This window comes from Lissotriton vulgaris, chromosome 5 (assembly GCF_964263255.1).
Source record: "Lissotriton vulgaris chromosome 5, aLisVul1.2, whole genome shotgun sequence".
Classification (NCBI taxonomy): Eukaryota; Metazoa; Chordata; class Amphibia; order Caudata; family Salamandridae; genus Lissotriton; species Lissotriton vulgaris.
Window position 1 is genome coordinate 957,337,863 of NC_141693.1, and position 25,941 is coordinate 957,363,803.

Sequence of the window (25,941 nt, forward strand, 5' to 3'; positions counted from 1 at the left end):
TGGCATTTCAGCCGTATTCAGCCCGGCTTGCTTGAATCCAGTGGCAAAGTGAGCAAGGGATTCACGTCTGAGCATACCCTGCCAACTTATGGCAAACAAAGTGGTACAAAAGGGGGTGGTGATGGACGGAGCATCTGAACCAATCAAACACTCCCACTCAGTCAACAGATCTGGGTTTAATCCATCACCGTTCTTTAGCCCACTCTGCCATCCCAGTTCAGACATGGCCATATGCAAATCAGTCTGACCCTGTGCCTCATGGGAACAGTCCAGCCCGAACTGCCAAGCCATGCCTTCCCTGGACCGGAAACAAGCTTCCGAGGACCGGTTTCTGGCATTTCAGCCGTCTTCAGCCCGGCTTGCTTGAATCCAGTGATTAGACAGTAGAAAGTACTCCAGTTGAGTAGAGGTATTGCACAAAAAGGTGGCATCTTCGTGGACAAATACGCAGGGCGGGATTCATTTTGCCCCCTGTTAGACTCGTTTTTTGTGCCCTTCTGCCCTCTGTTAGACTCGTTTTTCCCTTTTTTTTCTGCCCTTCTACCGTCTGTTCGACTCGTTTTTCCCTTGTTTTTCTGCCCTTCTGCCCCCTGATAGACTCGTTTTTTGTGCCCTTCTGCCCTCTGTTAATTCCTTGTTTTTCTGCCTTTCTGCCCTTTGTTAGGCTCGTTTTTTGTGCCTTTCTGCCCTCTGCATCACCACATCATCACTCAGCGCTACCCCAGCATTACTCAGCACCACCACATTATCACTCAGCACCACCACATTATCACTCAGCACCACCACAGCACCACTCAGTGCAACCACAGCATCACTCAGCGCCACCACAGCATCACTCAGCGCCACCACATTATCACTCAGCACCACCACAGCACCACTCAGCACCACCACAGCATCACTCAGCACCACCACAGCATCACTCAGCACCACCACAGCACCAATCAGCACCACCACAGCACCACTCAGCACCACCACAGCATCACTCAGCACCACCCCAGCATCACTCAGCACCACCACATTATCACTCAGCACCACAACAGCACCACTCAGCACCACCACAGCATTACTCAGCACCACCACAGCATCACTCAGCACCACCACAGCACCACTCAGCACCACCCCAGCATCACTCAGCACCATCCCAGTATCACTCAGCACCACCACAGCACCATTCAGCATTACCACAGCACCACTCAGCACCACCACAGCGTCACAATAAAATACACTAAACATAATCTTCACAAAAGTTATTTATAAAAGTTTAAGCTATTGCCATTATAAATTAAAATCACTTTTAGTTAAGTATTAATTATTTAAAAAAATTAAAAGCTATTGTAATTTGTAATATCAATACAGCTAAGTCACGTAAATACAAAACATGTTGCATTACAAATGCTATAGGTGTCACATTTGCGAAAGTTATAACTATTGGCATTGTAAATGACAAAGCTATTAATTTAACTATTTTCAAAACCAACACATAAATAAAAAAAATTGTCATTTACAAGACCAATTCCTCAAACTTTCCTAATGCGAGACCTATTGCATTGCAAATGCTTGTTTTTATATCTGTCAGTGCTTCCTGTTGAGGTTTAGTTTTCGTGACAGGCTCCTCATTGCCTACTTGTAACTATTCTCTGATCCTGCTTCAAAGGTCAGAGCAGGGTCAGAGAATAGTTGCAAGTAGGCAACGAGGCACCAGGAAGCACTTACAGGCTTACAGCAGAAGGTGCCCAAGTTGAAGTTAATTTCTTTGTAACCCTTTTGTAAAAGGTTACTAAAAATTAGCTTCAACTTTTGCACCTGCTGCTGTAACCCTGTAAGTGCTTGGCTGAAAATTCGTCCCCGTTGATTCGCGGATTTTATCTCGATTTCGCGAGATTCGCGGATCACGAAATCGCGGAAAATCCGCAAATTCCGCGAGCGGAACGAATTTTCAGCCTATGCTTAGTGACGAGCAACTCTATGATTGTTTTACTGAATGTTACAGGAAATATATTGCACTATATAAGAAACTGAACTAGCAGGGCCCTCTACCCGGTACCTGATTTTTATTTTTTACTCCTTGTTGTTTTACAATGTTGAACTCAACTGTTCTGAGTACATGCATGCTTCTGCCTCTGTGTACAGCGCTCTGATACCCGCAAGGGTCATGTTCATGCTTTATTAAAGTTTTTAAATAAATAAATAAATCAGTGATGTCAACAATGATGTCACTGACCATGTCATGAGTGATGAAATATGTGAGGTCCTAAGCAGTGCATTGTGGAGGCATATGTTATAGTTAGGTGAACTAACTCCAACTGCTGAATTTCACTGGTTTTGTATGAGTGAAATCTGAGCCTAACCAGTATATGGTGGTTGCCAGTAGGCAGTTATAGTTAGGACCAATGTTTCCATAGGAAAAGCATTTTTTGGTTGGTCAATAACTTTGACGTCGCTTGTTGAATCTTCATCAGTTTTTCAAAAAACTTCCCCTTTTTGCTACAGCTGCTGTGTTGAGAGTTTCAGGGTTATCCATCAAGTGGGACAGACAAAAAAGGGGGTCCCAAACTGCATTTCCCCAATGTCATGTCTATGGATATTTTTCATTTATTTTTTACGACTACAGCACGAATCTCTGAACGGAATTACACCAAATTAGGCAGAAAACTAGATGTTGGTCCAGAAAGTGTGCTTTTTGTAATTTGGTATAAATCCGTACAGTAGTTTCGAAGACATTTAAGTTTAAAAAATATAGACATCTGAGAGCACAAAATCCTACTGAAACCCTACTGAAATTTGATTGGCTGCCAACTCTTCAACCAAGAAGTGTTGGCAGCCATCTTGGGACTCCTCTCCCACAAAAAAATGTATAAAAAAAAGAAAAGGGGCAGAGTAGAAAAACTCTGACACCCTAAGACTCTTGGGGTGGTTCCACTCAAACTACCCATGGCCAAAATACCATATTATTTTTTTTACATTTTCAGAGCGATCCACAGATCTGGCCTGCATTTTTTTAAAAATACAGTGTGTGCTCCAGTGCTTCATTCATGTTCGGACTGTGTGTGGGTCAGGTCACAGAAGCATTATGTTAAAAAAGGAGGTGCCCATGGGCCTCCCCCGTGGCTAATTATAACTAAAATTTTGCAATGATATTGGCATGATATGTCGTATTTTACCACTACACATCACGCTACTAGTGCCTACCTAGTTAATTTATTCTCTCTAATAGTGTCCTGCAATTGAAACATGGAGACGGTCAACTAGAATAATACACCTACACTTTTCAGAGAGGAATCAAATACTGCCCTAAAAAATGACACAATTGTTGCTTTTCCTAACATCAGGCACCGGGTAGAGTTTTGAGTTTTCCTTCCCACCCACAATTTATTCGAACATTTTAATATATATGACCTTTCAGTTGCCCTTGCTCGATTTTCTTTTCCTCAATATTTTCTAATGTGGTACTACATTGTTCAATGCTTATACCAATGACAATTACAATTATTATAATTTTTTACACACAAGATTACTCTCGGGCTCTGTTCAATGCTGAGAACAATAAAGTTACCATATCGGGATTAACAAGCATTCTCGCTATAGTCTTTTTTAACTGCGGCCGAATGCATAAATACCACTTCTGGGTTGCCATCGCTGTGTTCACACTCGGAACACAGCACACTGCCCTGTGGAGACACAGTGCACACGCTTTTGATTAAGAGATACACCACAATCTTTGAATACTGGCCGCTTCTTTATCTTTTATAACAATTCCTAATATTCCGACACTTAATGTGAGATCTGCATTTCAGATCTTCATTACGGATACGTACCGACTACGGCCTTCGGAATACTCACTGCAAATCCAAATACTGGATCACCATTACTACGGTACTTTTAGATTGATTACCATCTTTAACAACACTTTTGCTCTTACATTGGCTTTTCTGAGATGACAATTACTCCTGTGTGTCTCCTTTTGATTTAGATGCATCTTGTACAGAATAGTCCATTATTATAGAACTTCTACTTAACCAGCTGGGTTGGAATTATCACCGGCGGAGCGGTAAGCATTCCACTTTTATACTCTGTCGTATTACACCTTTCAGCATCTACATCTCACACCTTGCCATAATTTGTGACTCATAATCTCCCTTGGTATCTTTTTTTCATTTCTATTTTTACAGACTACCGATATTAGTACATTCATGAGACAAGTGGAGATATTTTATCCAATCTATAGCCTTCCTCCATTCTTGATTTCCATTCCTTCTGTGCCGCATACACAATTCAGTGTGACTTTTGTAACAAAGCTATAAATACATTTTGATTGATAAACATTATATGATTTGAGATTGTTTAAGAGCACCACACCATTCAACTCAAGTGTTTTCATTATGAGTATTAAATTGGCTCACATTTTCACCTGCTTATTTCCTATACTATGTTGGGTTAGTAAGGGGTTCCACTTTTAAGGTGTAAAGTCACCAAATACTATAAATGTAACTTTTTTTGCTTTTAAATGCTTTGACACACCCTCTTTGCTGTTGACAAAACCTTTTGTATCCTTCCCAGCCCTGAGGAAGTCGCTGAATTGATTTCCGTTTGCGACGAAACAGGTGTTGGCTGGTTTCTTTTTTGCTCAAATAACATATGGAATAAAGACAAAGAAACTTTCCACCCACCAAGACAACTGATTTTTGCTTGTGATTCCACTTGAACTGTGTTGATACATTATCACTGTATAATATCTTTTATTTGTGCCCAGGACTTGGTTGTACATTCATTTTGTTAGGCACAGGGAGATTAAGTGATTTGCCCAGAATCACAGGATGTTGAGCGTCCCTGCCGAGACTCGAACTCCTTTACCCAGCTTCGCGGACGACCACTCTAGTCATTAGGCCACATCCTCTCCCTTAATATATCCAATCAGAAGACAAGGCTTGGGTGTGTTTTCAAGTGAATTTGTGATTCCAGTCCAAACATTTTCAGGTTCGCAAAACTTACAAAATGGGTAACTTTGTTGAAAAATAGATATGAGGTGGTTTATATATACTGGTAAATATGTTCACACCGATGTCATTAATGTCATTGGAGGGGTGTATGTAATTGGAGAAATTAATAAAATTTCCAGCAAAAATGTGAATTCAGACTCACAGATTTGTTTTGATCACGTGATCAGGAGCTGTCTGAGTCTAACTGAGGGGGAGCTGTCTCCCCCTCAGTTAGCCCAAGAAAGGGTAAAAAACCTGGGAATCGTCATCGACAATGCCCTTTCCATGGGCCCTCAACTTCAAAAACGGATTGGCTCCTGTTTTGGTATACTTTGTATGCTAAAAAAAATCCTCCCTCTGTTGTCATTGGACATTAAGAAGATCTTGGTTCAGGCCTTGGTGACGTCACATTTGGACTACGCTAATGGCCGGTACCTAGGGCTACCTGACTACCTCACTCAGCGCCTACAAGTAATGCAGAACGCTGCAGCAATCCTTAGACCGAAGCCTAGATTTCAAATTACTCCCATCCTCTAATCTCTGCACTGGCTGCGAATGAAAGAACGAATCAAGTTCAAGGCCATGGCGATATTTTTCAAAGCTCTTCATGACTTAGGCACCAAGTACCTCATGAAGCGTGTTAACCGATACATTCCGACTAGGACCCTAAGATCCTCTACTGTAGATCTTTCACACACTCCCAAAATACATCTAGCATGCATAGGGGGCAGATCCTTCAGGTTTTTGACTGCACAAACTTGGAACAGCCTACCTGCTACGTTGAGAGCCTCCGCTGACCTGTCAACATTTAGAAATCACCTCAAAACCTGGCTTTTCAAGAATTAGTCACACTTCAGTAATCTGTCACTGGTGTCCACCTTCAGCACCAGAACACTCTAGCTTGAGTAGCTGTGCTCTATATTAAATCTGCATCATTCATTCATTCATTAAACACCAAAGAGTAGTAGTCTGTTTATTTGTACGGGTCCGCGAAGATACTGTGGTACCCCCCAAAAAATTGTTTTGATAAAAATGTGTTTAGTTACATTTAAAAAACTTCATATACATTACATTAAGTACATATGGGATTTCTATGTTTTTAAATGTATAAAAAGACAATTTATTTTAAAAAAATGTTTACAGTACAATTTTTTTAATTAGAAAACAAAATAAATTGTAATACACTTAGGCCCTCCTACTAATGTAGTTCGGACCGCAACCGATAGCTTGCCGGTTGTGGTCCGAACCCCATTGACTTCATCGGTCCGACCAACACATTAGGATGCATGTGGTCGGAGGTAGCAGTCAAAGGGACTGACCGACGCCTTCCGATGGGCTCATTGAGCCTGTCGGTCAGCTGAAAGCTTATTATAATCACTTTAGGAGGTCGTTTCTGCTGTTGGGGTTATGATGCTGGTTTCCAACAGCCTTTCCATGTAGACCTTTCCAACATGGAAAGGCTGTCGGAAAGCGACATTAAGGCCCATAGCAAGGGCCCCCTTAGCCCTCCGCATCTGGGCCTGAAAATCCCTTTACAGAGTTGCCACATGGTGCAGGGATTTTCACAAACTCCCATTTCTCAATGGGAGTCAGTCTGAGGCAACTCCAACTGATATCATAATCAGGGCCTTAGTATTAAAAATGAACACCACAATTTAACTAAAACAATTAAACATTAGAGGGACATAATACTTTAGAAAGGAAATTTGAAAAACCTGTGAAATTCATTGAAAAATCCAAAGGTTACAGAGACGTTATATTAAGGAAATGGAATTAAAAAAAACAACATAGAAATTCACTGAAAAAGCCAAAGGTTACCTGGATGTTCTAGTTAGGCTCAGATTTCACTCGTACAAAGCCAGTGAAATTCCACAGTTATGGTTACCTGAGCTAATTATTTTTCACCTCAAAAAGAGAGACAGAGTAGGGTACGCAATATTTCTGCCCTTATTTTTGAGAACGGATGCTGACCATAAACGGGCTTACTCTAGTGGAACCCCACCTTTCTGCGGCTTTATCTCTCACACCGTGGTAACACCGGAACTGCTTATGGTTCCTTTTCTCTTTCTTTTTTGAGAGAGTTGCCAGAACCTGTAGCAGTCAAAATAGTTTATATGCCGGTGTAATCATCGGACATTATTAAGATTGGATATCAAAGGGTAGAGAAAAAAGAAAAAAAAAACTTTATAACAACTCTTCTGTGCTCCCCTGCCATTTCTGTAATAAATTCCAAAAGGCTTTCTTTTTTGACTTTTTACCAGATAAATCCATCCTGGACATATACATAAGAGACTCCAACCATTCTGGATATTGTGGTGGTATGCTACTCACCCATTTTCGACATATCTCTCTCCTGGCTACCAAGATTGCATAGAACAACAAGTCTCGAAAACAGCCTGTATTTTCATTGGTAATGCCAAATATAACCAAGGAGAGGCTTACCTTTATTTGCCGACCTAAGATACCTGATATTGCCATTTCCAATTCGCCAATAAAGGGACATTGGAAAAACATTTGTACATCAGTAGCGTCTTTGAGCCCACATTTAGCACAACCAGCTCGACTTCCTCTCCCCATCTTCGATAACTCCTCCGGTGATATATACGCCATATGGAGTGAGAAAATGTGGTTTCTTCTTAAAAGAGCAGTTTTGACTATTTGGTAAAGTGTACGCATAGATACTTGCCAAATGTTCTGCAACTTTTCTCTCAGCAAGTAGTTCTCCCACAGTTCCCGGGTAAAGTAAACTCTCCTTCGGCAATATCCAGTAGGTGCAATACCATAGTGCTACTTCCTTGTTTCCTGGTGATTTGGTTACCAGTTGATCTTCCAGGGGTTTCCTGTTCCCAGTGGCGATTTTTTTACTTTGATCCCAGCTTTTCAGTTGCAAATATTTGAATTTTGAAAAAGTCCCCATCATCATCTCATTTAAGTTGTGCCAAGGTTGTAATTTTCCTTCTTTCGTCAAGTCACCCCAGGTTTTAATACCTGCCCTTCTAATTGGTGTAGCCATTTTATCCTTAAGACACTCTGGGGTACCTGGAGACTCCCAGATGGGGGCGAAGAAAGAATAATAATCCAATTGTGTAAGGCGTCTAATTTGGTACCACATTCTTGCCATTGACTGTAGCACCTTCAATTTAACTTTTTTTTAAAGATTTTTGGGATCCCAAAATTTGAAAAGGAACCCATCTGTATCTATTTGAAACTCTTTTAACATTGCTATATACATTCTACCTATCATAGAAGTATCCGGAATCTTTGTAAGCATTCTTGAGTTCTTTAATTGGAAAGCCCATGCATAATTTTGGAAGTCAGGCAAGGTTAAGCCTCCCTTCTCCCTTCTCCTCCGCAATTTCTTCTATGAGATTCTAAACCCTTTGTTTGCCCAGATAAAAGAATTTATAGCCTGTTGTACTTTTTTGTATGGTTACTTTTTCAAAGTGAAGAGGTATGGCATCAAATATTAAGGTGAGTTTAGGTAAAATAGTCATCTTAACTAAACTAACTCTACCCAAAATAGTTAATGGGAGATGCACCCAACTCTTCATTAGTGTAGTGACTTCCTTAAACACCCTTTTTAAGTTATTCTCTGCAATTGCATTTATTTCCTGAGATATCCTAATACCTAGATATCGAATCTCCTTCTTTATTAATGGATTGCTCCTTGCATGATTCCATGCTATCACTTCTGTCTTGTTTTCATTTACTGAGTACCCTGACACTCCTCCAAATATTGTAGCTATACTTAATATTGCTGGTAAGGCTTTATCCAGATCTGATGAGTAGACCATAAGGTCATCCGCGTACAGCGCAACCTTCCTAACCCAGTCTCCCTGATGAAATGGTGGAATATCAATTGTATGTCTAATTTTAAAAGCAAATGGTTCCATGTAGAAGTTAAACAAAAGAAGGGAGAAAGGACAGCCCTGTCTTGTACCTCTGGAGATTTTAAAAGGTGAAGATAACTTCCCATTTACCAAGACCTTTGTTACTGGTTCTTCATAAATTAACCTGATTGCTCTACAAAAGTTTTCTCCCAGGTTGTAACTCTCTAGTACTGTGAAGAGATAAGACCATCCCACCTTATCAAATGTTTTTGAGACATCTAATGTAATTATAGCTAAGGGGGTATTAAAGGTTGTTGCAAAATCAATAGCGCCTATAAGTTCATACGTAAGTTCGTGTAGATATCTTTCCCTAACAAATCCTCTCTGATCTTTGTGTATTACACTGCTTGCAATTTTTGATAATCTATTTGCTAAAATGTTTGTAAAAATGTTATAATCGGAGTTTAAGAGAGAGAATGGTCTATACGACTCACAAATTGGTGGATCTTTTCCTGGTTTCAATATAAGAGAGACCGTCGCCTCATTCCAAGACTTTGGCAGATTTATACCCTGGCCCAATATCTCATTCATCACCAGAGTCAACAGGGGGGACACCACCTCTTCCAAGATTTTATATAGCTCTGTTGGTATACCGTCTGGACTGGCAGCTCTACCCCTTTTACTAGTTAAGATGGCGTTGGTCACTTCATCTTGTGTAATTTCTTGATTAAGACTATTTTGTTGATTAACATCTATAGGTTTTGTGCATTCCAATAGCCAACCCTCTATCTCTTCATGTACTACTTCGTCTTTACTCTCCTTATAGAGATCACTAAAGAAATCTTTAAAGGCCTCATTGATCTCAGTTTCACTACTCAATAAATCTCCAGATTGAGTTTCCCTAACTTCCTTAATCCTATTCTTAGTTCGGTCTGCCTTAGCTTTCCATGCTAATATTTTCCAGCCTCTTCCCCGTATTCAAAATGTGCTAATTTACTAGCATCGCACCTTTTTTAACCCTTCCTTGGAGAATCTCTGTTAATTGGTTCTTTGTTAGTAGCTGCTCTTTCTCTAATTCTATTTTTTTTCTTCTGAATCTGTACTTTTCATTTCCAAATCTATTCTCATCAACTCCTCCTCTAGTTGCGATATTTCTTTTTTGTACACTTTATTTCTATACCAGGTAAAACTTGCAATCTAGCCCCTAATAAAGGCCTTTAAGGTGTCCCAAACTATCCCGTTTGGGGCTGTATCCGTATTAATCTCAATAAATTCTCTAACCTCTTCTTTTAAGTTCTCCATTATTTCACAATCAGTTAATATTGTGCGGTCCAGTGTCCACCTTCTCTCTATGTCCGTGCTGTTGTCTTTCAGTGTTAACAGAACTGCAGAATGGTCTGATAAATGAGCAGCTTTATATTCTATATTCAAAATATAATCTCTGAGACACCAATCTACCAGAAAGTAATCAATTCTGGACCTGCTACCATATTTCTTATTGTGAAAAGACATGCCCTGTGCATTTTCAGTTCTTTCTCTCCAGAGGTCACACAGCATATGCAGGGCCATCATAGTTTTTAATAGATTACGTGACTTAGGAGTTAGAGTTGTTCTAGTTTTACTGGATTTGTCAAAATTAGGATTTAGTACAACGGTAAAATCACCTCCCAAAATTATGGGATCAGGGAAATCTAAAAGGTTAGTAAAGAGATCTGTTAGGGGGTCACAATCATCGTGCTTTGGGCCGTAATAACCTACAAGTGTCCGTGGTCTGTCATTTATCTTAGTTTTCGCTATAATCCATCTTCCCCCTTTGTCCACTCTTGTTTCTGTTACCCATATATTTGCTTGCTTTTTCACTATGACTGCTACTCCTCTTGAGCTAATTATTGCTTGCACCACTGCATTGCACTGCTTAAGACCTCACATATTACATCACTCAAGACATGGTCATTGACATCACTGATAACTTCACTCATGACATTTCAAATGACATCACTCTTGTTACGCAGCATTCCTCCATTATGCATCAACATGGAATTACATGCCATTCATGGAACATTTTTATGGCAAGTGTGGGGGAATAACGAGTAAGGACAGAATATTAGTAGCTGTTGCTTATGCCACTTGTGTTATTCACACTCATGTGTCTATTGCAAAATGTGCCTTTTCATGAAAAAATGTATCCAAAGGTCCTTTTCACACTAGAATATAGAGCTAGTGCTAACTGAATCTCTCCAGTTAGCACTAGCTCTATATTCTAGTGCTGCTGGAGAGATTCAGTTAGCACTAGCCTTAAGAGATAACTTACCTACTCTGGAAATCTGCGCAAATCTCGCCCAGCTAAAATGTAAGACCAAAGAGAAACTTTTTAAAAAAAATAGCGCCCAGATACATAAATATAAATTTTCCAATTATGAGGGTGGAGACAAAATAGGCAAAATTCTGGCCTTTAAAGTGGCTGAAGATAGAGTGGATTCCACGATTACTCAAATAACGGGACTTGACAACAAGAAATATAGTCAACCAAAGGATATCATCCAACAGTTCGCTAAATATTACGAAACTTTGTACACCCCGGAATATACACCTAGCGGCTCTGTAATCGAGGATTACCTAAGAGAAAATCTAAAGAATCAGCTAACAGCGACCGAAGTAGACGCTTTGGCCATAGGCATAACGAGAAAGGAACTAAAAGAGGCTATACTATCATTGCCTATAGGGAAAGCCACGGGGGAAGATACCATTCCACTGGAAATATATAAAATACGCTCAGATGAACTAATACCTTCTCTTTTAGAAGTGATAATACATATTGGCTGGACAGGATTGGCCCCTAGCTCCTGGAATAAAGCTAAAATAATATTTTTCCACAAAAAGGGCAAACCAAAAGAGGAGATGGGTTCATATAGACCCATATCCCTGATTAACTCAGACGCAAATATTTTCACAAAATGCTTGGCTAAAAAACTCGCACCATTAATGCCCAGAATTGTAAATATACAACAGCACGGGTTTATAGCAGGGAGGGACACATCAGTCCATGTCAATACAGCAATAACAGCATTTGACATAGCAGAGGTAGAGTCCACCCCCCTTGCTATGATAATGCTTGATGCCGAAAAGGCATTTGACCGGGTGGGATGGGACTATTTATGGCGTACACTGGGTTCTTTGGGCATTGAAGGGGGGTTTCTAAACGGGATCCGTGCACTTTACGACAAACCAACGGCATACATTAGCTATGGAGGGCTTACTTCGTCGTGTTTTCCAATCCTGAGGAGCACTCGCCAAGGGTGCCCTTTATCACCTCTGCTATTCGCCCTCTCACTTGAACCGTTCCTAAAGGCCTTGGATACCCAACCAGGAATAACACCATTCAAGACTTGCTTGCATAGCCTAAAAATTACTGCATACGCAGACGACATTGCTATTTATACGTCTGAAATAATTGAGTCTCTAAGCGCTATTAATCACGAAGCACTTAAATTCGGCACAGTCTCAGGTTATAAATTGAACACACATAAAACTCAAATAATAGCTAACCTCGTCCCCCCTACACCGGTACCAGAAATCTGTAAGGCTGCTACCTATCTCGGAGTTAAAATCACCTCAAACATTAAAGAACTTAACGCTATAAACTATAACGATCTAACGAAAACTACCATCTCGACTCTGAAAAAATGGCATTGACTTCCACTAAGTCTAATTGGCAGCATGAATCTGATCAAACTGAAAATCATACCCAAATATTTATATTTGTTTAGATCAATTCCTTTGACTTTGAATAGATCTTTTTTTAAACAATTAGATGGGATTTTTGGTAACTTTATCTGGGGATATAAGAAGGCTAGAAGATAATTAAAGGTATTGAAAAATCAGATAGGGTCTGGCGGCCTAAATTTTCCTGACCTGAAATTATATTTTTGGGCATCATATGTAAGACGCATATGGTCATTATTAAATATTGAGGATACATTATTTTACCATCATTTACTGCTAAAAGGCGATTCCAACCAATTCTTGCTACACATAACAGGCCCAAACTACTACAAACGGGTTAAGTTTAAGACCGCACGCGATATAATAAGAGTATGGAAAGATATTCTTGAATACTGTAAAACCACTATATATCACTCTGAGCTGATTCTATGGAATAACCCCGGCCTACCGAGCATATTCAGTGACGGAGAATTCCGCAGATGGCAGCTGAAAGGCATAACAGTTTTGGGTGATTTGTATAACTCACAAGGCATGCTAGACTTTCCCACTTTGAAACATCTATATGGTCTGTCTGCAATACATAGGTTTAAATATTTACAAATCTATGATTTCTTAGTGCGTAAAAATAAAATCAATAGCGAGTCAAGCGGTGGTATCTGGGATTGCTTAAATTCTAGGAAAGAGAAAGCAATTATCAGCTTGACGTACAAATTTCTTACAGGCCTCAGACCTGACGACAGCGATTTACTAGCCCAAAAATGGAACTCTAAACTTGGAACTAATTTTACAGGAAAACATATAATACAATCTTACACCAATATCCATAACTCTGTACGGTCATCTAGTCTAAGACTCCAACAATACAGAACCACCTACATGCTCTATTACACGCCAGAAAAATTCTCGAAATGGCTTACAAACAATGCTTTGGGAGACAAAACCAAATGCCCGAAATGCGCTGAATACGCTGCGGATTTGGTGCACATGTTGTTTTCCTGTCCAATGCTCGGGAAATACTGGGAAGAAGTGGGAAAAATAATGGCTGCTAAAAATATCCTTAGCTCCCCGATAACGGCGCCTATGGCACTATTTGGTCTACATCTGACTAATCAACCACGACCTGCTTTGGCAGCAATACTAATTTCATGCACCAAATTAATCCTAGCTAGGGCCTGGATTAGTCCTAATATACCTAATGTCATGGAGTGGTGGTATTTAGTCATTGAAATTAAAACAATGGAGTGTACTCTAGCAGAATTAAGAGGTATTCGGTCGCTTAAGAAATTTGAGAAAATTTGGGGAGACATAGATTAAACTGAATGACGTAAAGACTAATTCCGTCTGACAAATGGACTATGTTGGTGTATCTTAGCCCCTTTTATTATGTTATTTGAATTATGAATTTCTGTGTATGTATGTGACATATCTGACCTTATTAATAACAATTTCTGTATCTAAACAAAACTTTCTGTAAAAATTAAGTTCATCTAAATCAAAACACAGAATGATGTGAAATAATTGTGAATATTTTGTTGTCTCGTACCAGGTGAAAATAAAATAAAAATATTTAAAAAAAAAAAAGAATATAGAGCTAGATGTTGGATTTGCATTTTGTGTAACTAGGTGTAATTTTGAGTAAATGTCTAGACATTTCACATAATCAATTGAAAGCAACCTATATGAATTTCACACACCACTATTTAAAAGGTACTTCTTGTGATGGCTAAAGGAGAGAATTAACAAGATAAGCCATTAAGGATTTATATAGGCTGAACTAAGCTACTGAGTAAACATGCACATAACTGGATATATAAATGGAGAGAATTGGAGTACGGTACTTTTGCTTAACACAGCAAGCAGCAGACAATATTATTAGACAGTTATGCAGCATATTAATGTGTTTTAAGTGACCTTGTGATGATGACTAACACATCTTGACACTGCCAATATAGTCAGGGTACTGTTCCTTGCCAAGGTTGTTGCACAGGTATTGTACCACTATTTTGCCATGACTCCAACAATGGGTTTCCTGCTCAATATTTGACATTTATTCAAAGAACGCCAGTGTTTTCATAAAATACAGGTTAATGAAAATGACATGATGTTGCTTAAGAATAGTATTGTGCTGTCAGAGTGGTGATCCTCATGGGACCCTGATACTACAAAAATATTAGTGAACTGCACAGAGTTATAGAAGACAGCTAGTATTACTATGTGTATATACTGGTGATACTAGTATACAGCTTAATTATGTGGGGTACACCCATTCATATCAGATTGCTAATTAAGTTGTCAGCATGTTTTCCAAAATATCAGAGAGACACTTATTATTAGAACATGGTTCTTCTTTATATAGCAACGCTCTGATTACAGTATTTGGTCGAAATTAGGAAGTTTGTGCACTGTTAAGTGTTTCCCTTGATATTCAAATTGGCTGTCAACTGAGTGCTACTCATTTTATTGCAGGATTTGTACCAGAGAACCGCCTCAATTGTAGACACTAAACACTGACAGATCTAATTTTTGGGTAATTCAAAAAGTGGGTACTGTGTTTTTCCAGGAAGGGGGTCAATGCAAGTTCCCTGCAGTAGTTTGGCTTTCTGATCTCCTGTCTTTGAGATATTCTGGTTTACACTGTTAAATTATGCAATAGTAGATAGGTTTTCCTGATTTGTTGAGACTCAAATGACAGAGGCAACGGCCCCAAGCACGTTCCCGTCTCCCTCATACCTTAGTTACATATTGGTAAGGGTAGCAGATATAAACCATCCCTTGGCACACTCAATTGGATAGCGTACATATCCATGTTTGTGTCCTAGACAATATTATTAGTGACTTTAAACATTCTTAGATCTAGTACAGCAAATGAGAATGTCACTTAAAAAAATTCTGGACAGGTCTGCTGCGGATTCAGATCAGCATTCTTGTTCTTAATTATGGATCTACCCAATGCAAACATGTATTGCAAGTTTGTTTTGAATTTCTCTTGTACCTAAGTTTATCATTCAAGGAAAAGAGCTTACTAAAAAACAACCTTTGGCCATTTTTGACTGCTGTTACATTTTTGTTCATCGGGTGATCAAATGTGGGTGGGTTAATTCATAGTCAACAGTCTGAGAAATGTAAAATAAATCTGTTTTTGTAAAGCTCGAACTGCTCACCCTTACGGGTCTCAAGGCGCTGGGGGCCGTCGTGGAAATTAAGTGAGCTATTTCCCAGAGTCACATGGTGATGAGCTGAGCTAATGTGGAGCCAGGAATTGAACCATGAACCCTGTGCTACGCAGTCAGGTGCCCGGGCAGCTGCACCACACCTCTCCTCACTCTGAGCAAATGGTGGTTGAGGATGAAAAAGAAGCAACAATCTTCAGTGAACAGTGAACATGGAAAAAGAGAGTAAATGCCAGACCATTAACTATCACATGGATATTCATTGCTTTTCAGACATGGATCCGGAACTTGTTGGTGAGAACCAAAGTTTAAAATTACCAGCATTGAAAACAGACACTCACACTCTATGCAAATCATTAAACAATTAGGGGCAGCTTTATGATGCCCTTGCGCCGCAATTGCGTTCCTTTATTTGACGCAACTGAGGCACAAACAATGCGCCCTATTTACAACGTGACGCATCTAGGAGATGCGTCACGTTGTAAAGCCCTGCGCCATAAGGAGGCGTTCCTGCGCAGGGGGGGGCGTTCCTGCACAGGAACGCCTCCTGAAAGTGGCTGAGTGAAATCTATGAGATTTCACTCAGTCACTTTCTGGCCAATGCTGCGTCAAAACCCTGCGCCTGCTTGAAGCAGGCGTAGGTCTTGATGCAGCATTGTGTAGATGGGGCACCCCCGAGCCTTGCTGGAGCTGCGTCGCGCTTGCGACGCAACTCCAGCAATGCGCCACTTTTCCGGCACAGATGCGTTACGCATCTGTGCCGTTTTTGCACCATGGTGCGCCGCATTATAAATGCGGCGCACCATGGGTGGCGTAGCTGTGGCGCACGTTAACTGGCGCATCCCTCGGGATGCGCCAGTTAACATAAATCTGCCCCCAAGTCCCCCTGAAACAAAAAAAGAAATATGTGGCGAGAAGGCAGAAGATGTCTCAGAGTCGGCTAAAAGAATGTTCTGCCAGGCAGATCAACATTAGTCTGTACCTCTCCGACTGTTTCCCCTAAACGAGAAGGGAATGAGAGTCAAAAGAATGCTCAAAATGTGACATTTCCAATTCATACTACATTGATAAAAAAGTTTACAATAACCTTAAAAAATCTAGTAAATCTAGTACAAGTATAAGATGACAGAGAAGATAAAGACTTCATCAAGGTTACACAGAAGACCAAAACGTCCTGAATAACACAAATGAGTCGGGCAGTGGATCGTGATTAATGTGCACCACCATATTACTCCGAGGATGGCAGTACCAGGAATGAGAATACAAAAACACATTATTGAAGATCTTCAAAGTGATTCCATCTTACGGTGTAAAAGAAGAGTGTGAAACAGTTCTGAATCCGGTCGAGGACCATGTGCATTTAGCTCTATGTGAACTACTACTAAACATCTCCCAGATTATAAATATCCAAAACACCTTCAGGGAGAAAATCAGTAGAGAGTCCAAGCCATAGTGTTTATCACAGTGGGAATACTGAAAAACCTGGTGCAAAACAAAATTGGTCCTACGAATTGACACAGAAACAACCAGTTCTGTATCAAACCTTCCTGATGTGTTTCAATTTAATTTGCCAAAAAGATAATGTTAATAATTCTTAAATTACTTTTCAGTTGATTGCATTGTTCTAAACCTCTGTTTACTTTCCGCTGAATGTATGAGTCCATTTCTGAATCTTTTCAAAATAATTTTGGAAAAATGTGAGTCAAGAAAGAAAATATTCACTGAATTAGGGTTTTCGAAATGGGTCATCTGTTCAAGCCTGAGACAGCCAAGACAAGATGGGTTGAGAGGCATATTTTCATGGTGCTGAAGCAGAGTAAGCTGAATATGATCCCCACCAATCTCACAAAAATACATGATGTTTGACAATAAGGGCCTAATTAGGAGTCTGGCAGTACTCGTACCTCCAGACTCATGATGGGGCGGTAGGGACGGTCTTCCAACTGCCACATTGTGACCTTGGTGGTTGTGCAACCATGGGACAGCCATCTCCGTCAGAGAACCGCCATTCCTTGGGGGGGGAGCAGCGATCTTAAGGCAGTAATATGCTTGACAGTACAGCCGAAGTCCCATCAAACATATTACAACTTTTCTCTCCATCACTGATTTCATGGAGGTCTTTCCTCCATGGAAACTGTGGCAGTGAGGGAAGGGCCCATTTGCGCCTCACTCCATGTGGATGCACCAAGGGGGCCCAGCATGTGCCCCCCTGTGTGTATGCACCCCCAGTTCCAATATGGCATGGACTTCACAGTCCATGCGTGATGGAATTTCCTTTGACATTCTCATTGTGGTGCCTAATTTATGGGCACTGCTGTGGGAATGCCAAAGGAACCGCTCACCAATGACTAAAAAGTCATAATACGGCGGGCTGTTCTCATGTGGATTTACCAGTGCGGCAGCATGAGGGCCCCGCCGCCGCACCTTCAAACTTATAATAGGGCCCTAAGAGTATGACAAGACCACCACAAGCTAACGGGGAAAAGGCAGTCCTAGGGAAGAGATGAGCAGATGATGACTGATACTGCCAATTATATGGATAGCATTTTTGCTATCTCAAGCAAACGTATAAACCTATACGAAGGCCAGCACACCTCTATATCTGATTCTTCTCCATTTAAAGATTTCTCCTAAGCACCTCTCATCTCGTCAGCTGAATCTTTATTACTTTCCGAACACATTATTGACTTTTGCTTGACCATGGGCTACTTGATTCCTTATTTTCAAAATGTTATCAGAGTTCCATTTGAAACCTTCTGGTTCTCTGTTTTTCTGGTAGATCCCTCTTTGGGTTGGGGCGTTCTATCGCTGCTTCTCCTTTGTGATGTGCATCTCTTGAGCACGCTCTGTAAATATGCCAGTGCCAAGTAAATCAGAAATAGCCTCATTTGTTTGAGGAAAGCCAACATGCTAATGAGGAAACACACAAATGGGAATCGAGAGTGAAGGAATCTCACCCGCGCTCTTAATATTGAAGAAGAAAGCTTGATGAACTTTTTGCAATATTAATATATGTTGACTCAGCAAATGTGGTACTACTAAATCACAAACAGTAATGGTTTTGCCCATAATCTGCAGCAGTACAAATGACTACAACAGTAACTTATCTGTAGAATGTCAATACATAATATATATTTTAGATATACATTATAAAAGGTATATTTTCACTCGGTTCCACATACGTATTGGAGGTATTCATATTTGATATAACAGGAATTTTGAGAAAAACTATATTATATGCATTATATGTATTGTACTTTCTGAGACAGTTAAGTGACAGAGTTTTGTTGGTATGATGCATATAATTCGGAAAAAAGATTTTAAATAAACATTGTGTACTTTGTTTTTCAATACACGTGGAAGTGGGCGACAAAAGAAATATCACAAAGTGTAAACAGGTAGTAGAATGCCACATCTTCAGGTAGGAGTACCGTGGATAATGAATTCCTCCTTAGTGTTTTCCACCTCTGTGCTTCCTGCTACAATCTTTACGAGCAACTTCTGCAGGTCACCTCTGTGTGTAACTATTTTCAGGTTCTGCTGCAGGCTAAACATTCTTCTGCTGTGTATGCTACTGAATTCAACAGCCTCTTTAACATCCGATCACAAAATTCTGACAAGTCATTTTTGTAACCATATTGCAAGTCCATGTGGCAACCCTGCTTTTTCTATTATAAACAAGTACTGCTCCTCAGCTCTGAGTCGACTGGAATGCTTGTACAAGATTCATAATGGCTGTCAGAATCTGAAATTTTTCCTTTTGTTTTATGAGGTCAGGCAATAATGCATGCGCTGATATATTCCATTTCCCCAGCTGAAAACCTTCTCATTTGAGCACGACAGGTTGAGGGAGCCATGGTTTTGCAACCGGTCACGTGATGCACGGTACGAAGGGGCAGCCGGCTAACCCCGCATTCTCCTTTTGCTCTTGTCCACTGGCAACACTAAATTAAACTGTCAAAAAGGGAATTGTCCTGTCATCAACAAAGCCACAGCTTCAGAAGTATTGCAACATCAGATATATTTCTAATTCTGCATTTCCGCGCACCTGTAAATTCATCAGAAACTCGCACTGGACCATGGTGAGAAGCTGTCCAAAGGACACTGGGCATTGCGACTCCGTCAGAGGCTTGACGTGGCATTTCAAAGACAGAAATTAATGGACAATACCCTCAATTTTCTATATAGAAACAGAGCGTTCAGCGTGAGGTCGTGACCTCCCACTCACTTCCGAGACGCTCTAAAAGGGTAAGAATGCTAACTCGGAAGTGACACAAGATACAACCGGCAGCCTTGACCACTGAGTTCACTCATTCAAGCGGCTCGAACCCCATTTGATGTGTCGTCTTTCTGATTTTTTTTTTTTTATAAACCTTCGCTTTTGTTTCTTGTTTGATGTGAAAAATTGGTCCGTTTCATAATTTGAGTACATCTTATTCTCAATCATCAACAAGTTACTGCCCATTTTTGTAAATGGCACACGAAATGAAGTACCTCTCGGTTTCTACCTTTCATGCATGAAGACCCAGCCAATTACATAGCTTAAAATACATATATTACAACAACAACTACATTATGACTCAGTCAGGTTAAGAATCATTTCGGCATCCAAAAGAAGAAGTGAACAAGACTGGCGACAACTCTCTATTGACCATTTTCTTTAAAGTAAAATAATAGAGTTTGCAGCCATTAATTAAATGTCTGATCAAATATTGTTTTAGATTACCTCTATACACGCCTAAGCCTATCAATCATTAATCAGAGGACAAAATGTTAAATTGAGATGAGACATCATGTCACATGGCTTAATACAGTCGAAGTGACTCAATATTGCTTTATTAATTCTCATTTAATATCACTTTAGATGGCTGCTATTATTATCCTACAGTATACGAAAGAGTCTGCGTAATTAGGTAGTATTAAGCCCCTTTATTTATATGGAGCCAAATAAACAAACCCACATTAATTACCTGGGCTCCACAATATTGATCTGAGCATCACGTTTTTAATATGACTTTATTTCAGAATTTCCATACGACTGGAATTTAAATTTGCTCCAGCAATAACAATTTTGCAGGCGTAAATGACTTTTCATTCAAAGTATGTAAATCATTGCTTAACGCTGGGGAGCGCGAGGCCTGCCATGCTAGCAGCATGTTTATGCAGACCCCGGGGGCCCGCGACTCCACGCGCCGCTCTCTAATATGGCAGAAAAAGCCACCAATTACCAGAAGAGACAAAAGTCAACTAAGACAGGGAGCCTCCCCCCCCTCCCAAACCTTGTTCGCTCCCACTTCAGTACATGGTGTTAACGACATACAAATTTTAAGGTCATTAAATATAAACAGGAATTGAAAGCAAGACAGGCGCTCCGTCAGGATATGCCGATGTCAGCGTTTCAAGTACCCGCCTAATCCCAGGATGCAAGTTTCGGCATTATTGTCTCAATTTAACTTGCATTAGTACCTCGCACCTTGATTACACTGTTGGGGTGGTAATCTTCGCCTGCATATGCCATCATTACTTATGTCAAAGCTCTTGAGTTGTTATGAATACTATTTTGTTTTATGAGAGAGGGGAAATGAGTGGCAGTCCCCCAGAGTTTTGGGTGCTTAACACTGAAGCACTGTGCAGCCTGCTCAAATCCCACCGCAAATCCTTGTTTAGTGCCACATGCAGATAAGGACTTTGCGGTAACATTCCGGCATAAATAACTCCTGCCCACTTTATTTGCGCACGTCAAAGCAGCCGGCGTCTTTAATGTTGCTTTCTGTTTGGAATATGGGTAAACACAGTACATGAAGTGATTTTGTAAATCCATTTCCCTCTGCAGCACTTATGAATATTAGAACGCGAGCCCTGGATAATAAACATGTAAAGAAATGTGAATATAATTACTGATAGCCACGTACGCAGTGTGAGATGTGTTTAGAAAAAAAAATGCCATTTTATCAAATCTAAAGAAAAGATGCGCTCACAAAATGAGTCGTATTTCAAAGACGCAGTAACAGGGAAAATTGTGGTGCATCTCGAGTAATGTCGTCTAGATGAATTTAAGCATGATCTAGTATAATGCAGGCACACTCGCTTGGCGCCATACATCTTATTTTTGCATTGCTTGTTTATTCTGTTAACACTGAAAATGAAATCTCCAGTATAAACATGGCGAGTCTCGAGGGGGAAAGGAAATTCAGAAATAATGTACCGATGGGGACCCGGGCCCAGAGAAACTGAATGTGAAATGAAGGCTCCCTCTAAAGTCACATCAGCCAGGCCAAGCAAATAATGTGGACATTATATGAAATGAACAAAACGCGGACCGTTCTCAAGCAGTTTTTTCATCACCTTGGCCTTGTGAAACCTTCAAAATGACACTTGAAATAAAAACACATGCTGAGCATAATGCTGCAAAGTACTCTTTCTGACAATTCCATTGAAAGCATTCTTATATAAACTGTGATTTCAGACTGCTGCTGATAGGAAATGTCATGGCTTCCACAAAATAGAGTACGAAAAGGCTCCAGAGGCCAATACTGTTTGTTTAATTACATGCAGCCCACGAACATATATATATATATATATATATTTAAAGCGAACATTACAATTTAGTTTTCTTGAAGAGAATCACACTCAGGAATTGATATTTGTATAAACACATGCACACACACACATCCATATGAACACATTAACACACATACACACGTGTATGCACTGAGCAGTTCAGTGACTCCAGAAACCAACAGTTTTAAGGTTGAGTAGTTTGTCGCTATCACCAGAACCCTGAGGTGGCAATATAGGGCCATATTATGAAAGTTACACGTTACGCATTTTTCTGTTTCATTTTTATTTGGGCGAACTTACTTCAAAAATGCATTTTTTTCAACAGGAATTGATAAAATGAAGTTAAATATTGACCAAAACCATTCCATGTTTGCAGCACAAAAAGAGAACAATGCTTAATTATGAAGTTGAGTGCAGCATTTTAGAGAAAAATGCACACATTGTGTTGATAAAGCACCTTCAATTTGTGGAAGGGAGAGATTGCTGAAGCCGTTCTCTTTAAAGCGCAGCTATTAATGGACACTGATTGGAATTAGAGGGGCTTATTTATGAGCCCTTGCGTCACTTTTGTCCTGCTGGTGCGTCACTTTTTGTGACGCACCAGCAAGGTAAAAAATGTGCCATGGTGCGTCATATTTGCAAAGTGACGCATCTAGGTAGATGCGTCACTTTGTAAACCTGCGCTAGGTATAATGTATGCAGGGTGGGCATTTTGACGCAAGTAAGCTTCATAGAAATGACGCAGTGAAATCTATGAGATTCCATGGCGTCACTTTCAGGATGCAAATGCGTCATTATCTTATGCCTGCTTCACAGCAGGCGTAAGACTGACGCAGGATCATTGAAAAGAGACTTGCCCATGTTAAATGGCCCATTGCTGAAGTTGCGTCACTTTTGTGACACACTCCAGCAATGCGTCATTATTGCGCCCACAGATACGTCAGAAATACTGACGTATCTGTAACTCCTTGCGACATGATGCGTTATATTGTCGCAAGGATGGCGCAATGAAAACTGACGCATCGCTGTTTTCATGCAGCGATGCGTCACTTTTCATAAATGAGGCCCAGAATGTTTAGTTTTTGTTTTCAAGTATGGAGAGAATGCTAAATAGCACACATGCATACAGACGCACACACTAACACACACACATGTATGCACTGAGCATTTTAATGACTTCATAAACTACCAGTTTTAAGGTTGAGTAGTTTGTAGCTATCACCAGAACTCTGAATTGGCAAAATCGGACCATTTTTTGCAAGTTACACATTACGGGGCAGGTTTGCAAGCCCCTTGCGCCACTTTTGCGTCACTTTTAACATGGGAAAAGTGACCCAAAAGTGTTGCAAGGGGCATGCAAATCTGCCCCTACGTATTTTTATGTTACATTTATGTTTGGGAGAACTTATTTAAAAAATGCCTATTTTCAACAGCAATTGACAATGTTAAGTTAAATATTGAACAAAACCATTCGATATTTGCAGGAAACAGAGAACAATGCTTAATTATGAGCTAAAGAGTGCAGCATTTTAGCGACAAAACACTCTTTGTGTTGTTGAAGCATCTTCTATTTGTAGAAGGGAGAGATTGTTGCAGACATTCTCTGAAAAGCGCAGCTATAAATGAGAACTGATTTGAACTGGAATGCTCATTTTTTATTTCCTATTAGAACATTAGAATGTTGGGAGCTCCATTGAAAACAATGGAATGCTCTGGGCTTATAATGGCTGGTAAAAGCCTGGAGCTCCAACATTCCAATGTTTCTTTGTTCACAGCTCTGGCTGTGAACAAAGGGATCAGGGAGCCTGAGGGGATTCCAATCCCCTCACGCTCCCAAAAGGCTTTGTTTGTTTTGTTAGAACATTCTGTCCTCTAGTGACAGAATGTTCTAATAGCCTTATAGCCCTTCGTAGATGGGCTATACCGCTATTAAAGTCCCTCTCCCTTGTTAAAGGCCCTCGCCTTCGGCTCGGGGCCTTTAACGCTGGAGAGGGCCTTTAATAGCCGGTATAGCCCTCTACGGCGGGCTATAAGGCTATAGTATGGATAAAATGCTGAAAAAGCACTCGAAAATGGTCAGAGCCAGTGCAAGTACGTGATTCGGTGGCTGTGGTATTCATCATATTCTGGGGATTTGCCACAGATTTCAACACAATTTGTTGTCTCTAGCTCAAATGGATCAAAATATTACTGCCAGAAAATGTGCCACATAATGTTGCAGTTTGTTTTTACTGGTATAGAATGCAAACAACTCTGATACATAATTAGCCCTCCATTGCCACATTTACATAATGGCTCTGAAAATGGTCACACTCTCAAAGATTCTTCGTTAATTGTAATCTATCCTCTCCCTACTCGATTACTATTGGAGTCCTGTAAGGCTCAACTCTCTCCCCAACTCTTTTTAACCTCTATCTGGAACCATTAACTGAAATTCTGCGTAACGCCAACATGTCTTTCATATGTATGCAGATGATAAAGAGATCTACATAAAAGTTTAATCCGTTTAGATACTCATGGGGGCGCACCAAAATGAGAGTCCAAAAAGAATAAGTCCGCTGCTGTTTTTTCGTACAAATAAAAGTTTAATCCCCAGAAGAGATCAAAACAATGAACAAGGCTCTAAAGCTGATTGTGCAAGGGCTAGCTAGCAACCAGCTCAAACGTAATGCGCAAAAACAAAATTCTTACTAAATTCAACTCCCAAAAGCTCCACTGACATACGGAATGGACCAAATCGATCTACGGCTGAATTGCGCCCCAATCATAGTGGACTCAGCCAAATCTCTACGATTCAAACTGAACAAGAACCTGAACATGCAAGGACACATCAACACACTGGCCAAAAATGCCAGGTTTCACCTGAGCTAACTTCAAAAGGTAAAACCATTCCTAGATACGCCTGCCCTCAAAATGGCAGTACAGGCATTAGTTATCTCTAGGATCAAATACGGAGGAGCAACCCTCTCGGCTCTGCCCAAGGTCTCAATGTCTCCCCTAAAAGTCTGTCTCAGCGCAGCTGCAAAACTTTTAACAGGCTCAAAAAAATCTGACCACATCTCACTGCACCTGAAGGCCCTGAATTGCCTTCCTTATCAAGCCAGAATCCAACTCAAACTGGCCTGTATCACACACAGAGCGCTACACTCTAAGTCACCTTCGTATCTTGCTCATAAAATGTAGGTATCCAGAGGATGTAGGCACTCCCGGAGTGCCAGGGATCTTATGCTGAAACCAGCCTCCTTCCGGCAGTAGAAAACCTACAACAGAGCTTTCTCTGGGGCCCCACATAGAATCTGGAACTCTCTGCCGCCAATCATCAGAAGAATAAAATCTCTGCCTAGACTCAAGAAAGAAGCTAAGACTTTTCTAATGGGCAAATTCCTACATAACCTCCCTCAGAGCACTTTCGGAATCAGCGACTTTGCAACACTTTATTGCTCTTTATCTGAACACCACCCGTTTTAATCCTCACTAGACTTCGTAGATGTAACTTACACGATTCTGGTAGCATGGACAATGTTTAGCATATGGCATAATTGTACCTCTCTGTAACATTATTGGGCAGGGGCTGATGTTGTGCAATCCCCCCTTGCTATTGTCTGTATTTTCTCCCTCAAGTGAATTCATGATTGTCTGCTCCTAATCTTTGATTTTAACTTGTTATCTCTAAAGCACTCT